Genomic DNA, 11,767 nt, shown 5'->3' on the forward strand with positions numbered 1-11,767 from the left:
ATTTATAGAACTGTTATGACCACTGTAGCCTGTGGCTAGACATTTACAAATTGAATATCTGTGATATCAAAACAAATCATTTTGACCAATGAGGAGGACTGATTAACTTGAATTAAAGAGTAATAATGATTCAAAAGACATTGAATGAATTTTACTTATTTTTATACTTTCTTCCTCCAAATGTGTGCTTTTATTCCTTTTTTTCTATTTCCTACTTTTTATTTAACTTCTTTAAGATACAGCCTTATTTTGGCATTATTTTGAGAGAGGGATAACTTAGGTATGGCATTGGGTTTTTTTTCTTTTTGCAGCTTGAGTCAGTTGTAAAATAACTTATTGTAGCTTTTTGCAATGTGTATTCTATAGTATTTCTTTCATTTGGTGAAATTTTAACTGTTAATGTTTATGGCATTGTGCTTTGTACCATTTATTAAATAAAAATTAAAAAAAAGATACAGCTTTTGAAAACATTAAGAATGGAATTTATATTTGAGTGGTAATTAAACTGTATATTTTCCCTCTCAAAATAGTACTGCTCAGATGCCAGTTTTGGAGTAATAATAGGTACATAATACTTTATCATAGAGATAATAAATCTATTTGCATATATAATATATGATATACCTAAGTAATAATGCATTTCTCACTGTACTATGTAACTGACAGCTTGAAGACAATTCTTATTGTCTAGTAAGGTGTAAAGTGGCCTGGTTGTACAACAGAAAGCATTTATATTCAACACTTTCACAAATCCTTGTTCAATGTTGTAGCTTAATATGCACTATTTATGGAAAACAATTCAGAGGATAAATGTGCCAGTGTGTTCTGTGTTTGGTTATCTTAATTTCTGCTTAATACTGATAAAATAATCTGGAGAATTTCAGTGATGAATTACGGTTCTCTACCTCTTGTCTTCACAATGATGAGAGACTGACTCTAAGATAAAACGCACTCTCTCCCCCAGGTCTTCATGATTCCTGTACTTTCAGATAGGAGTTAAAGCCACTCAGTCGTGTCCAACTCGTTGCAACTGCATGGACTATGCAGTCCATGGAATTCTCTAGGCCAGAACACTGGAGTGGGTAGCCTTTCTATTGCACAGGGAATCTTTCCAACCCAGGGATCAAACCCAGGTTTCCCACATTACAGACAGATTCTTTATCAGCTGAGCCACAATGGAAGCCCAATAATACTGGAATAGGTAGCCTTTCCCTCTCCAATGGATCTTCCTGACCCAGGAATTGAACCAGGGTGTCCTGCATTGCAGGTGGATTCTTTACCAACTGAGCTATCAGGGAAGCCCTTCAGATAGGTAGGGTAGTTTTCAAATAGATACTTGGTAGAAACTATCATATTTCTATGTGGACATTTTCTTCAGTTAACATCTTATTTTTATATTGCCTAATGTATGTCCAGAAAATGACAGAATCCTATTTTAAGGCCTTAGGAATAGTCATGAATTTATCCCTCCCCAATTACTTACAAAATCAATATTTTTTTAGGATTTCCTACTATATGCTATTTTGGGTTTTTTTCTCTTGTATTGTACTTTTATGTAAAAAACAAATGACATATCATTCCAAAACAGTACTAATTGCAACTGAACTGACACTGTATAACCAGAAACGTGGTAAGAATTTTATGTCTTTTAAGCTTTAAAATACCTCTATAAGATATTCTTAAAGATAGAATAAAATAGCTTAAAATCAAGAATACTTTATCCCACAAGATTATCATTTAGATTTGAAAAAGAGATAAAGAGGTGTACCAATAAGCAAAAGCTAAGAGTTCATAACACTAACCTTGCTGACTCATTGGAAAAGATCTTGATGCTGGGAAAGATTTAGGGCAAGAGGAGAAGCGGGTGACAGAGGATGAGATGGTTGGATGGCATCACTGACTTAATGGACATGAGTTTGAGCAAACTCAGGGAAATAGTGAAGGACAGGGAAGCCTGGCATGCGGCCATTCATGGGGTCACAAAAAGTTGGACATGAGATAGCAACTGAACAGTAACAAAGCAAAAAAATAAATATCCAGGAATAGACATAAGAATATTATGAAAGGAAAACTCTCATTGATAATAACAAAAATATAGTTAAGGAAGTAGATCAATCACTTTTAAAGCTATTAGGAAGGTTAAAAGACAAAAGTAGTAAAAGTATCTGTAATTATAATAAGTAATTAAGGGATTCAGACATAATACAAAAAGATGAAAAATATGATGTCAGAAACAAAACATAAATGTGAGGGAGTAAAAAGCAAGGTGCTTAGAATGCATTCAAACTTAAGAAATCATCAACTCAAAATATACCTGTATAGAAAATACTGTTATATATGAACCTCATGGTAATCACAAACCAAAAAAAATAATAGATACATACACAAAAAAGAAAAGGAATTCAAACAAAACATGAAGACCATCATCCTATCACAAAAGAGTAGAAGAAGAAAGGAACCAAAAGCCACTATAAAAACAATCCCCAAACAATTAACAAATGACAATAAATACATACCTATTAATAGTTACTTTAAATGTAAATGGACTAAACGCTTCAATTAAAAGACACAGAACGGCTAAATGGATAAAGAAAAATAAGACTCATCTATATGCTGCCTAAGAAGACACAGTTCAGATCTACACACACACACACAAAGTAAGGGGTTAAAAAAAGTATTCCATGCAAATGGAAACAAAACAAAAACTGGAATAGCAAAAGTTATATCAGACAAAATTAGACCTTAAAACAAAGGCTATAACAAGAGACAGAAAAAGGACATTGCATAATGACAAAGGGAAAAATCAAAGAATTAACAATTGTAAATATAGGCATCTCGCATCACCCACTCGATGGACATGAGTTTGAGTGAACCCCCGGAGTTGGTGTTGGACAGGGAGGCCTGGTGTGCTGTGATTCATGGGGTCGCAAAGAGTCGGACACAACTGAGCGACTGAACTGAACTGAACCTGCCTGCCAATGCGTTTGATCCCTGGGTCAGGAAGATCCCCTGGACGAGGGCATGGCAACCCACTCCTTTTTTCTTGCCTGGAGAATTTCCATGGACAGAGAAGACTTGTGGGCTGTAGTTCATAGGGTTACAAAGAGTTGGGCATGACTGGAGGGACTTGGCATGCACACATGCAAGTACATAGAGCAAATATAAACAAACAGAAAGAAAGAAAAATAAAATCCTCAGTAATAGTAGGGGATCTTAACACCACAGTTTTATCAATGAAGAGATCATTCTGACAGAAAACTAATAGGGAAACACTTGTTTTAAATGACATATTAGACAATTAGATTTAATAGATATACATAGAAAAGTCCATCCAAAAGCAACAGAACATACATTCCTTTCAAGTGCACTTGGAATAGTCTCTAGGATAGATCACCTTTTTGGGCCACAAAACAAGTCTCTACAAATTCAAAAATATTGAATTCATATCAACTATATTTTCTGACCATGACCCATGAGATTACAACGAAAAAAAAAAAAAGCTTCAAAAACCACACACATGGAATTTTCAAGGGGGTCATTGAAGAAATAGAAGAGTACACTAAAAAAACTTGGAGGAAAATGAAAATGAAAACATAGCAATCAAAATCTATGGAACCTGTGATGACGTAGAGGGGTGGGAGAGAGATTCAAGAGAGAGAGGATTTATGTATACTTATTGCTGATTCACTTTTTTGTACTGCAGAAAGTAATACAACATTGTAAAGCAATTATACATCAATAATAAAATAAGTAAATAAGTTTGATCTGTTCTGTTCAGTCACTCAGTCGTGTCCGACTCTTTGCGACCCTGTGGACTGTAGCCTACCAGGCTTCTCCGTCCATGGGATTCTCCAGGCAAGAATACTGGAGTGGGTTACCGTTTCCTTCTCCAGGGGATCTTCCCGACCCAGGGATCGAACCTGGGTCTCCCGCATTGGAGGCAGACGCTTTAACCTCTGAGCCACCAGGGAAGCCCAAACAAAGTTAAAAATACATTTATGGGATGTAGGATGAATGATTCTAAAGAGAAATGTTTACAGTGGTATAAGAATACCTAAGAAAACAAGAAAAATCTCAATCAATCCTTACAAGTAAAGTAACTGAAAAACAAAGTTAGTTGAAGGAAGAAGATAATAAATGCCAGAATGGGGGAAAATGCAAAGTTAGTTGAAGGAAGAAGATAATAAATGCCAGAATGGGGGAAAAATGAAATAACTACTGAAAAAAAATAGATCAATAAAGGTAAAATCTGGTTGTTTGAAAAGAAAAACCAAAATTGATAAACAATTAGCCAGACTCATCAAGAAACAAAGAGCAGTCATAAATAAATAAAATCATAAATGAAAGCTAACAAATACCATTAAAAATACAAAGGATCATACGAGAGTATTATGAATGATTATATGTTAATAAACTGGACGACCTAGAAGAAATGGATAAATGCCTGTAAATGCATAATCTCCCAAGACTAAATCAGGAATAAATATAAACTATGAACAAATTGATTACCAGTAATAGAACTGAATCAGTTATTAAAAATATCTCAGCAAATTTTAGGGCTGGAGGGCTTCACAGGTGAATTCTATCCAAAGTTTAAGGAAGAGTTAGCACCTATAATTCTCACAATATTTCAAAAATTGAAGAGAAAGAAACACTTCTTAACCCCTTATAGAAGGCTAGCATCAACCTCAGACACCAAAAAAAGACAAACACTACAAAAAATTATAACCAATATCACTAATGCACACAAATGCAAAATTTCTCAGCAAATATTAGCAAACTGAGTTTAAGAACACATTGAAAGCATCATACATCATGATGAAGTGAGATTTTCCCCAGAAACACAAGGATGGTTTGCTATCCACAAATCAATGATTTACTACATTATTAAATTGAAGAATATAAACCATACGATCATCTCAATACACACAGAAAAAACTTTTGACAAAATTTAACATCCATTTATGGAAAAAACTCTGCAAAATGGATATAGGAGAAACACACCTTAACATAATAAAGGCCATATATGTCGAGGCCACAGCTCACATTATATTCAATTGTGGAAAGCTGAAATCATGTCCTCCAAGATCAGGAACAAAATAAGAATGCCACTCCTGTCACTTGTATTCAGCATAGTATTGGAAGTCCTAATGACAACAATCGGACAAGGAAAGAAATGAAAGGAATTCAAATAGGAAAGGAAGAATTAAAACTGCCACTGTTTGCAGATGATATAATACTATCTACAGAAAATCCCAGATGATATAATACTATCTACAGAAAATCCTTAAGTCTCCACCAAAAAACTCTGGAACTAATAAATAAATTCAGTAAAGTTTCAAGACATACAGTACTATATAGAAACATATTGTGTTTCATAAAATAATAACATATCATTGGAAAGAGAAATTAAGAAAATAGTCATTTAAAATTGCACAAAAGAGAATAAGATACATAGAAATACATGTGTTTAAAAAAAATGTGTATTCTGGAAACTATAAACCATTGATGAAAAAAACTGAAGACTATTATACAAAAACAAATGAAAAGATACATCATGCTTATGGACCAGAAGAATTAATATTGTTAAAATGATCATACTACCCAGGGAAATGTAAATGATGAGTCACTATGGAGTATTCCTGAAACAAATATACTGTATGCAAACCATATACAAATTTTTAAAAATTTAGAAAAAGGAAAATGTAGATAAATTGAAATTCATAAAAATTAAAACTTCAGAGGACATTTTAAGAAAGTAATGAAACAGTTTATAGATCAAAGAAAATATTTGCAAATCATATCTATGACAAAGGTCTTATATCTAAAATATTATCAACTTATATCACAACAATAAAAAGACAAATAATATAATTTTTAAATGATCAAAGTATTTGAGTATATGTTTTTCCAACCAAGATATACAAAGGGTCAATAAGCACATGAAAAGATGATCAACACCATTAGCAATTAGGGAAAATGCTAATAAAAACCACAATAAGATACCAATTCATACCTACCAACATGGCTAAAGTAAACAGGAAAAAAATAACAAGTGCTGGTGAGGATATGCAGAGATTTGAAATCCAAAGTACATACATTGCTGGTGTGATAGAAAAACTATGCAGTCTTTTGGGAAAACAGTCTGACAATTCTTGAAAATATTAAGTATAGAGCTAACCAATAACCCAGCAATTCCTCTCTCAGGGATATATGTTAGGGAAGTGAAAACATGTTCTTATGAAAACTTACTAATAACTATTCACAACAGCGTTATTCATAATAGCCACAAAATGGAAACAACTCAAATATTCACTAACTATTGAATGGATAAACAAAAGTGGTATGTCTATACAATGGGATGTTATACAGCTATAAAAAGGAATCAAGTAATGACACATGCTACAACATATGTAAACATTGTGATAAAGGAAAAAAAAACAGTCACCAAAGGCAAGTTATCATATGATTCCATTAATACTGCATCCAGAATAGACAAATACTCAGAAATGGAAAGTGGATGTCAGGATTAGAGAGAAGGGAGAGTGGGGAGTGACTGTTACTGGGAAGAAGGTTTCTTTATGGGATGAAAATATTCTGCTTGGGAGTAGGACACACTAGTGTCCTTGGGACAGTTAACGGAACAAATCTAACACATTCTGTCATCACAGTACCTGGGAGTCACTAGCCATTTCATTTGAACCTATAGCAGACAAAAATGGCATGTTAGAAAAAGGCAATGCATGGCTTAGCCTAAATAGAACACTATCAAAAACAATTCTTAAAATTAAGTGTATATAAAGTGGATAAAAATCAATGGCAAACATCTAGATCTAAAGAAAATTATCACTAAGTCTCATTGAGAAACTGGGAATAATTATAATAAATCAATTTTCATTAGAAAGTGAATACAGCTTGTCATATTTTAATAGACACAATAACATTTAATGTTGTTTTGTAAAATTAGCATGTATAATAACTATTGACTCTCTTGAAAAAATTTTGTAATAAATTTTAGTATAAGATAGATTGTATGCATATGTGTGTGATATTGGTAGCAAAATATTAACTAGCATTCAATCAGAATGCTAACAAGTTGACTATTAGCTTACTTGTCTGATTACTTTTGCCTGAAAATTTTACTATTAATGCAAATTTTTCTCCAATAAAAGAACAAATAAGCATAGCTTTATTAACATTTTATTACATTGAATTAGTTCTTCCTCCTCCTGAAAGTTATTTTTCTCCTTCAGCTAATACAGTTGAATATTAATACTTTAATTATTTGTTTTCCATATATTATTTCAGCTGTCAATGCAAGTTCTTCAAAGATTTCTTTTAGGCCTTTGATTAAATCTTACAGTCCTAAGTAGTTTTATTAGATCTGTCTTCATCTCTTTCTTCCAGAGATATACTGTAGATTCAGTGGCTGAGTAATGGAGTTAACATGGAATAGAACAGACTCAGACTTTTCTGGGTCTCTTGGATTCTCTGCTCTTGGACTCACACACAATCACAATGGAGCCATAGAATAGGGACGTCACAGTCAGATGGGAGGCGCACGTAGATAAGGCCTTAAACCCTATCTTCTGAGAGGGCCCTAAACCCAGCTCTGATCACCAGGGTATAGGCTGGTAATGAAGAGTAAGGTAGAGAACGTGATGACTGTTACAGGTAGCACAGATGATCTCAGTGACGGCAGTTGGCGTAAGGACAACTTTATAAGGAGATCTGGTTCACATAGGAAGAGATCAGTCTTACTGAGACAACAGAACTGGAGCAGAGAGATTAGGTGAACAGACAAGAGGAAGTACAAGAAGCAACACACGCAGCAGGCTCCCATATTGACATAGCATCGTACCGTCATGACAGTGGGGTAGCGTAGGGGCCTGCAGATGGCAAGGTACCTGTCAAAGTCCATGGCAGACAAGGTCTTGGTGGTGCCCGTGGAGAATAAGTAGAACTTCAGGAAGCAGCCAGAGAAAGAGATGGTGTTGGTTTCAGAGAAGTTACTGAGCATATTGGGCACAGAAGGACATACCGCATACCACAGAGTTTAGGTTTCTAATTGAATTTCATAAGTTTCTTTACACAACTGGAAGCATTTAAATTGTAAAATTCCCAAGAGCTGTATAACTTACATGATATTTTCTAGAAAGCCATGCCTCCTAGATAAGTACTAGATTCTTTTTAGAGTGGTGGCTCAGATAGTAAAGAATCTGCCTGCAATGCGGGAGACCCAGGTTCAATCCCTGGGTCAGGAAGATTCTCTGGAGAAGGGTACGGCAACCCACTCCAGTGTTCTTGCCTGGGGAGTCCCATGGACAGAGGAGCCAGGTGGGCTAGAGCCCATGGGATCACAAAGAGTTGGACACGACTGAGCAACTACACCTTTTTTCACTTTCAATCCTTTACCAGCAACATTCTGAAGGAAGATTTAAAGGATGAAGTCTTTGTTTTTTCCAGGAAAATACCTTTATTGGATTACTGGATTTACCTGGAGTCTAGTCGCTAAGGAATTTAGTGTGTTTCCCGTGTCTTCTTTTACCCCGAAGGATTTCCTCATGTGAAAGAAGTGAATGGATAGTCGAATAGTCACTGTAATGCCTTCTTATTCTGCATTAATAAGCACATGTTTTGCTGCAATTTGGTCACCATCAAAATTGCCCTTATTATAATTTCTTAACTATTTAGCCGTAGTAAGTCTTTTTCCTATACAATTTGATATTTTATATGATTTAAAGAAAAGAACTTTATTACCACACATTATTAATTATTATAGTCATTTCATTAATTCTCCATATTCCACAATTTGCCTATTTTCTTTTATATAAGTAATTTATTTCTCATTCTTTTTTCCTACCCTAAATAATGCTTGAAATGTCACTGAAAGGTACTATTTAATTATAAATTATATGAATAATTTATTTTAAAATGATTAGATCAAGATTTTATGATCTCAGGGACATAATCAAATAGATTCCTTTTGAAAATGTGTGATAGAAAGCAATCTTTTCAGGAATATCAAGATGGCAAAACAAAAAATAAGTAAGCATGCTGTGATTCATATTGCCCCATAAACTTTGTGACAGATTTGGATATGCCATAAAATACTTGAGAAACTTTTATTTTAAAGTAGTGATTTGGAGTTTGTGTTTGATCTCCGCTCTTAACAAATACCTATTAAAATATAAAATGTATATAAAGTTGGAAAAATCATCTATAACAAAAAATAAATATATAAATAAACATAGTAGTACCTTTTGTGACCTTCGATTAGGCAAAGATTTCTTAGATATGAAACTAGCATCACAAGTGATAAAAGTTAAAAAGATAAGTTGGACTTCATTAAAATTCAAAACTTCAAAGGACAATCATAAAAGTAAAAATGTAACTCACAGATTGATTAAAGATATTTGCAAATTATTTATCTAATAAGTGACTTATATCCAGAGTATATGTAAAGACCTCTACAGTTGAGAATTAGAAAGATGAATAGGCTAATGTTTTAAAAATCATCAAGGATTTGAATATATATTTCCCAGTGAAGACATGCAAGTGGCCCATAAGCACACTGAAAGATAATCAACAATCTTATCATTAGGGAAATGCAGGTGAGCACCATAATAAGATACCTCTTCATATATACAAGGATAGCTAAAGGACAAAAAAAAGAAAGAGCAAACAAGTGTTGGTAAGGATACAGAGAAACTGAACCCCATACATTTCACACTATGCTGATATGATAGTAAAGATGGCACAGTCACTTTGGAAAATAGTCTGACAGTTCCTCAAAATGTTAAATAGTTAACATATGACACAGCAATTCCTCTCCCTGGAGTAAACCCCCCCAAAGTGAAAATATACGTTCACACAAATACTTATTCCTGTGTAACTCACAATAGACCAATGATGGAAACAACTCAAACGTCCATCAACTATTGAACAGGCAAAATGTGGTATATTCATACCAAGAAATGCTATTCAGCTATAAAAAGGAATAAAGTACAGATAAACATGCCCAGCAAAAATGAATCTTGTACACATGATGTTAAGTGAAAGAAGTTGGTCACAAAAGGTCACACATATTATATGATTCCATTTATATGAAATTTTGAGAATAAGTAAATCTATAGAACAGAAAGTAGATTAGTTGTTTCCAAGGACTGGAGAGAGGAAGGATGGGGGAGTAATAACTAATGGATTCATGGTCTTTTCATGAAATGAGGAAAATTCTGGCTGACAGTATGAGACACTATTGCTCTTGACATAGTTAACAAAGCAAATCTAGCAATTTCTGTAATCACAACAATACCTGAGGGTCACTGGCTGTTATCTCTAGCTTGTAGAATGCACAAATGATGTATCAGGAAAAGGCAGTATATGGTTTATTTTATAGAGAATTTATTTTAAAAATAATTATTTTTAAATGATCTTAATTATTTTTAAAAATTATTTTAAATGGAGAAATAATGGCAACCATCTGGATCCAAATTCTGAGTATTTAAACTAAATCTTGGTGAGAAAGTGGGAAGTACAATTATGATAAATGAACTTTTATAAAGAGGTTAATTAATTTTGTCACATCTTTAATATTGACATAGAAATTAAAATTTAAATGTTGTTTTGTAAATTTAGCATGACTTTTGACTTACCTGAGAAATATTAGTAATAAATATTTGATTATTGTGTTTACATGTATAACTGAAATGGTAACATCAGAATTTTAGCTAGTATTAAGTCTAAATGCCAGGAAGATGACTGATTATTTTTTCTTTGATTATTTTTATTTGAATATGAAAAAATTTTACTATTAATGTAAATTTTCTAAAACCATAAAAAAATGGACAGATGGCCACAGTTAATTTAATAAACATTTAATTACATTTGACTATGTTCTTCTCCCTCCCCCAAATATATTTGTCTAATGTGGTTAATTCAATTGAATGCTAAACTTTCAATCATTTATTCCACATATATTTCAGTTGCAAACACAAGTTCTTCAAAGATTTCTGCCAGGCCTCTGCCTAAATCTCACAGTCTTAAATAATTTTCTCAGAGCCTCCTTCATCTTTTTATTCCGGAGACTATAGATCAAGGGGTTGAACAGTGGAGTCAGCACAGAATAAAACAAAGTCACATATTTCTGAATCCCGGCTGGATTGCCTGCTGTTGGGCTCACATATACAACCATAATAGAGCCATAGAACAGAGACACTACAGACAGATGGGAGCCACATGTAGAGAAAGCCTTATGCCGGCCTTCTGCTGAGGGTACCCTAAACACAGCTCTGATCACCAGGGTGTAGGAACTAGTAATGAAGAGTAAGGGGGAGAAAATGAGGACTGAATTACAGATGGCACAGATGATCTCAGTGACAGGAGCTGGCACACAAGACAGCTTTATAAGGGGTCCTGGGTCACATAGGAAGTGATCAATTTTATTGAGACAACAAAAGGGGAGTTGAGAGATTAGATATATAGGCAAGAGGAAGTACAAGAAGCCACATACCCAGCAACAGGCTCCCATTCTGATGCAGCGTTGCACTGGCATGACAGTGGGGTAGTGAAGGGGCCTGCAGATGGCAAGGTACCTGTCAAAGGCCATAGCAGACAAGAAGAAGGTCTCAGTGGTGCCCACGGAGAAGAAGCAGCCAGAGAAGGAGATGGTGTTGGTCTCAGAAAGAAAGTTGACTAGCATATTAGGGACAGTGGAGGTGATAAACCAGATCTCCAGGAAGGAAAAATTGGCCAATAGGATGTACAT

General features: G+C 34.1%; 1 pseudogene; it reads right to left on the reverse strand.

Moving 5' to 3' along the window:
* Positions 1–11,136: 11,136 nt before the first annotated feature.
* On the reverse strand, positions 11,137–11,767 carry LOC148776936 (olfactory receptor 11H6-like; annotated as a pseudogene).

This window comes from Moschus berezovskii, chromosome 9, assembly GCF_049115385.1.
Source record: "Moschus berezovskii isolate FMDL1 chromosome 9, NW_MosBer_1.0, whole genome shotgun sequence".
Taxonomy (NCBI): Eukaryota; Metazoa; Chordata; class Mammalia; order Artiodactyla; family Moschidae; genus Moschus; species Moschus berezovskii.